The following is a 6,000-nucleotide window of genomic DNA, read 5'->3' as shown; positions in this document are numbered from 1 at the left end:
CCCTATTGTCCTGGTTCGGAAAAAAGATGGCACTCTGCGTTTTTGCGTGGATTATCGGAAGTTGGACGCATGCACCATCAAGGATTCGTATCCATTGCCCCGCATAGAAGAGTCTCTGGGGAACGCGACGTACTTTTCAACCCTAGACCTGGCCAGTGGGTACTGGCAGGTGCTGATGTCGGAGGAAGACAGCCAAGATGGCATTCATCCTTCCCATGGGACTGTTCGAATTCAAACGGATGCCGTTTGGGCTGGCCAACGCCCCAGGAACTTTTCAGTGGTTGATGGAGCGGTGTCTAGGAGACCTCAACTTTGAAGCCACGCTGATATACCTGGATGATATTATCATCTATTCTGCCACGTTCGAGGACCACCTGAGGCGGTTGGGGCAGGTGCTCGGCCGACTGCAGAAGTCCGGGTTAAATGTAAAGCCCCAGAAATGCCACCTGTTCCACACCCAGATCGAATACCTGGGGCATACCGTCTCGGCAGAGGGCGTCCGACCATTCCTGGAAAAGGTCGCTGCCATCCAGGGGTGGCCTACCCCCGAGACGCTGAAGGACGTGCGGGTCTTCTTGAGGTTAGCCGGCTACTACCGTCGGTTTGTAAAGAATTTTGCACGCCGAGCTCGAGCCCTGCAAGACCTGCTGAAGGGGGCTCCCGCCGGGGCGAATGGATGGAAGATCCAGTGGCAGCAACCGCAAGAGGATGCGTTTCAAGATCTCAAAGCTGCTCTCTCGGACGCCCCGGTATTGGCGTATGCGGATTTCTCGCAACCGTTCATCCTGCATACCGACAGGAGCCTCCAGGGACTAGGAGCTGTGTTGTCACAGGTGCAGGACGGCTGGGAGAAAGTGATCGCCTACAGTAGCCGGTCGCTGCATGACTCAGAACGCAACCCGGACAATTACAGCTCCTTTAAGCTCGAGCTCCTCGAGGTAGTGTGGGCAATGACGGAGTGATTCGCAGAGTACCTGGCGGGCTCTGAAGTAGTAGTGCGGACCGATAACAACCCATTAGCCCTTTTGGAGAATGCCAAACTGGGGGCCCTAGAGCAGCGGTGGGTGGCTCGGATGGCCAAATTCAATTATAAGATCACCTACAAACGGGGAGCTGACAATGTGCACGCCGATGCGCTCTCCAGAATCCAACACACCACCGCAGGAAGAAGTCGAGACGACGAATTAGAAGCAGACGAGATGCCGTTCGCCCTCACCACCGCCGCGCCTACAGTCAACTTTGCAATAAGCGCCTCATCCGGGACTCCTAGGAGGGATGCTGGAACAGCCCCGCGACAAATAGATTCAGCAGCAGCAGGAAGATACAGAAGTTGGACTCCTGCGCCAATGGGTGGCCACCGGTAAATTGCCCATGGGCTCACAGAGACAGACTTTGACCCACGATATGTTGCTGATGTTGCGCCAGTGGGAAAAACTAGTCATCAAAAAGGGACTTTTATATCGAAAGCCATGTCACAAACCACGTCAGCTATGATATGGCAGGTGACCGTGCCTGGAGCCCATCTCAACCAACTGGCCTGGGAAGCCCATGAGAAGGGGGCTCATTTTGGTGCTCAAAGGACTTTACAGTGGTTGCAGCAAATAGTGTACCACCCACACTTGCACGCTGCTGTAGAAGAAGTCTGTCGAACCTGCCGCCCGTGCGAGCTTGCTAAACCCCCGCGCAACGAGCCCCGATGCATACTATTGTAACATCAGCTCCTCTGGAGCTTCTTCCGGTGGACTATCTGACCATAGGTCCGGCCTATCAGGGGTATGAACATTGTCTCGTTATGGTGGACCATTTCACCAAGTTCGCCGTGGTCACCCCCACCCGAGACAAAACAGCGGAGTCGGCCGCCTATGCAATTTGAAAGAACTTTATTCAAGTGTACGGCTGTCCACAATGAATACATTTGGACCAAGGAGCGTGCTTCCTAGGAAAAGTCATGGAAGAGCTACACCATCTTTACGGTATCGATAAATCGCGGACTACGCTGTACCACCCGCAGGGAAACGGAGCCTGCGAACGATTCAATCATATGCTAATCCAAATGCTGTGCACCCTGGAGAGCGACCGCAAGGCCCGCTGGCCTGAATATGTCTCCGATCTGGTGTGGGTATATAACAATCGGGTGCATCGAGTGACTGGTTACCCCCCCATCTCATTGCTGTTCGGACGGGAAGGCAAAGGAATTACGGAGGTGGAATTGAACCCGGATGAACCCCAACCCTGGATCGGGGTATCTTCTTGGGTCCGAAACCACCGGCACCGGCTACAGACCCTCCACCGTATCGTCCATACGAAGCTCCAGGATCTAGAACGCCAAGGGGGAGCACTGCCCCCACCCATTGACTTTCAGACTGGGGATCGGGTACTCGTACTTGCTCAACGTCCCCAAAACAAGTTAGAACCACGGTGGGAGGTGAACCTGTACCGAGTGTTCCGCCGAATAAGCCCCAACGGGCTTGTGTACGAAATACAATCTGAAGGAAACAACGCGCCTCTCACTCGGGTTGTGCACCGTAACATGTTACGGCCTTGTACGTCTACCGATCCCCCGCGGCTCGAACCGACCCTCCAGGTCCCCGACCCCCCCGCCCACGGTCAGGGACCTGGATGACGAAGAGGACTTCTCCGATGCATCTGTGGGTCGCCCCAGTAGTGGCACTATAGTAGACCTGGGAATCCCACCAGAACCAACTATTCGACCACCCTCCACCACCCCAGAAGACTCCACTACACCCGAGCTTCGACGCTCCGAGCGGTCAACAGCTGGCAAACCCCCTGAATGTTAGGAACAGGACCAGTTCGTATGGCAACAAGGACTGTCATCCCAAAAAACTAACCCGAGTCTACGAAACCCTCGCCCGAGGACTGGCGAGCATACAGTGCGGGGGAGTGTGGGAGGGACGGCCCCCCGTCGAGTGTCCGGGCCAGAACCAAGGGAGCCGTCATCTTGGTTCCGGGAGAAACTGTCCCCGGGGGACAGAGTTCGGGGACGGACCGTTGTGACAGACAGATGGGCTAGGGGAGGGACCAGTATAAAGGAGGTGGGAATTCCCGGGACGATGAGTCAGCAGACTGGGACAGAGGCAGCAGGAGACCGTGGGAGCGACTGAAAGCTAGAGCGACTTACCAGTGCCAGGGAAGACGCTCACTGAGGACTCCAGAGGGATGGCGCCAAGGCGATCATCTGAGACTTGCTGCCCCGCTCCAGCCCGCGGCCACTGCGTCCCCAGTTCGACCCGCGGCCACTGCCGCCTCACCTCAGCCCGCGGCTGCGGCCTACCCGCGGTCGCCCGTGGCCGCTGCCGTCTCGCTCCAGCCCGCGGCCGCGGGCTGTTCCCCGCCACCCGCAGCCGTCCTGCTCTCACCAGTGGCTGCGTCAAGTACAGTGCCGTCAGCGGCCACCACTGTCCCGCTCCGGTCCGCAGCAGGGGCCGAGCATCTGCTGGCCGCGGACTCCCCGTCGCAGCCGGTAGCTGCGCAGGTGGTCTGTCATTCACCACCCCACATCGCTGCCGCTTGCCCCAGTCCGGGGGTTGCGGCCCATCCGTCCAAGGGCTCCGCCGGGGCCTGTGGGGCTCCAGTGTCATCAGCGTGCCGGAGCGCACGAAGACTTCGTCAATGCCTCAGCAACTGGGCCCAGCGACTACTACGCCGAAAGACCACCATGCCGAATAGCGAGGGACGTCTGGACGGCTAAGTTGACTATATAATTAAGGACCCGTAGTCGGCCATACCGCGGCCCTATAGTGACCGGCTATTGCCGGAAGTAGTCGTGTTCTACCCATTTGTGTTTGCTTGAATAGAGCCCCTGTGAGGGCAACCCATGTTACCCCTTTTGTTGATCAGACCGTGACTGAGGAAAGTTCCCTCTAGTCTTATAAATGTTATTATAGAAAGCACCAAATTGTCTCGTGACTCGTCACTGCATCCTGCGTACCTGTAAACACCACATTGGGACAGGCACTTCCCTGTGGTGTTCATTCGTGAATGATGCATTACTAATTTTAGTGTAATCTCTTTTTTTGTTTAATTTATCATTAAAGGTTTGACATTTTTAGCAGGCACCTTCCTCTTTACCTTCCTCTGTGTCACCGTGTAAGGTGGTATAGTATGCGGGAAGGGGCACCTGAGTTTCATCAGGGTCAGATTCTGGCTCAGTAGACTGCGAGGGCAATGTAGTGCTCTGGGTCAATGTACCAGCAGAATCATCTAGCAGTGGCTGTGCATCAGTGCACTCCATGTCAGATTCATCTTGGACTGGGGAATTCAGGATTTGACTGGATAACCCAGGCATGGTATGTGAAAACAGCTCCGTAGAGTAAGTGTGGGCTGCCGCATCCTTAACTTTAGGTGGAGGAGAAGGACACAAGGAAAGGTATTTTTCCTGACCAGAACCCTGCACTGACGACTCTGTGCTTGCAGGTTTCGAACGTTCAGAAGAGGAGGCAATAGAGCTGGTGGCTGTTTCGGCAATGTACGCCAAAACCTGTTCCTTATGCTCCGGCTTTAAAAGCGGTTTTCCTACTTCAAGAAAAGGCAACCTTACAGGCCTTCTTGGGCCAGACGATGATGCAGGCTCAACACCTCCTGCCTTAGCTGCTATTGAGCTTTTGCCAGAACCAGCCGATGCACCACCACCATCAGTACCAGCTGCGCCCCCCTGCCAACGTCCGCGGCCTCTTCCAACATACTTCCTCATGTTTGGGAAAATGTACCAAAAATACCAGCAGAGAGATGGTACTGTATGAGAAGCGTCCACCTGTGTAAGGTGTATTAAAAAAATTAAATCTACGTATATATTTTGTTAGTCACAGACGCTCTCACAGTATGTGTTGGACCGTAATCCAACAAGCAGATATACGGAACTGTATCAGAAGTGTACAGCTGTATACGTTTTTTGTGTAACTAACAATCTCCGTATATGTATTTATGGAGTGTCACACACACACGCTGACGCTGTATAGATGTGACTGTAATGCGAACGGCAGATATACAATACTGTTTGAGAATTGGACAGCTCTATATGGTGTGTATGGAAAATTGTCAATCTCCGTCTATTTGTATACAGACTGACACATGCTGTCTCTGTCTAGTTTTGACAGTAATCAAACAGCAGATATATGAAACTGTTTGAAAAGCGGACAGCTGTCTAAGGTGTAGGTCTGGAAAAATGGAAAATCTCCTTGGCTTGTTTTTCCAGAGTCACACACAGATAGCTTCTATTTGTCCGTGATACAAGGCGGTACACGGTAGTGTGTGAGGAGCGTACACCGCTATACGGTGTCTGTATGGAAAATTGTCAATCTCTGTCTATTTGTATACAGACTGACACACGCTGTCTCTGTCTAGTTTTGACCGTCATCAAACAGCAGATATACAAAACTGTTTGAAAAGCGGACAGCTCTATAAGGTGTAGGTCTGAAAAACTGGAAAAAATCCTCGGCTTGTTTTACCAGAGTCACACCCAGATAGCTTCTATTTGTATGTGATACCAACCAGAACACAGTAGTGTGTGAGGAGCGTATACCGCTATACGGTGTGTGAAAAAATGAACGCTCAGTAACTCACCAGAACAAAATAATAAAAGTTGGAGTGCTTTGAAAAAAGCAGTTTGAACAGCAGTGTACACACAGCAATGCAGCTAGCAGGTAACCTTAAAAGGCAGCCTAATCACCACCAGCGCTGCTGCACAGAACAAAAATCCTCCCCTTTCACTGCACACTAACTGTACAGTGAAAAGTGCTAGCAGCAGAAGCAATTTTTTTTTCTTCTTCCCTGCTTAACGCTCTCCCTATTCAGAATCATCAGCAGCAGCACCTCTCTCTATTGTAAGATCGGCAGAAGTAAGATGGCGGTCGGCGGTCATGGCCTTTTATAGCCACTCTGACGCCACACAAAGCCAGTCAATCACTTCAATGCCCTTCTCTAAGATGGTGGTGGCCGCTGCGCATGTCATCGCGTTGCCCACAGTGTGCGTCCTCCATCATT

This window comes from Dendrobates tinctorius, unplaced genomic scaffold (genome assembly GCF_039654945.1).
Source record: "Dendrobates tinctorius isolate UK_male_01 unplaced genomic scaffold, ASM3965494v1 ptg000028l, whole genome shotgun sequence".
Lineage (NCBI taxonomy): Eukaryota > Metazoa > Chordata > Amphibia > Anura > Dendrobatidae > Dendrobates > Dendrobates tinctorius.
This window is presented reverse-complemented; position numbering follows the sequence as displayed.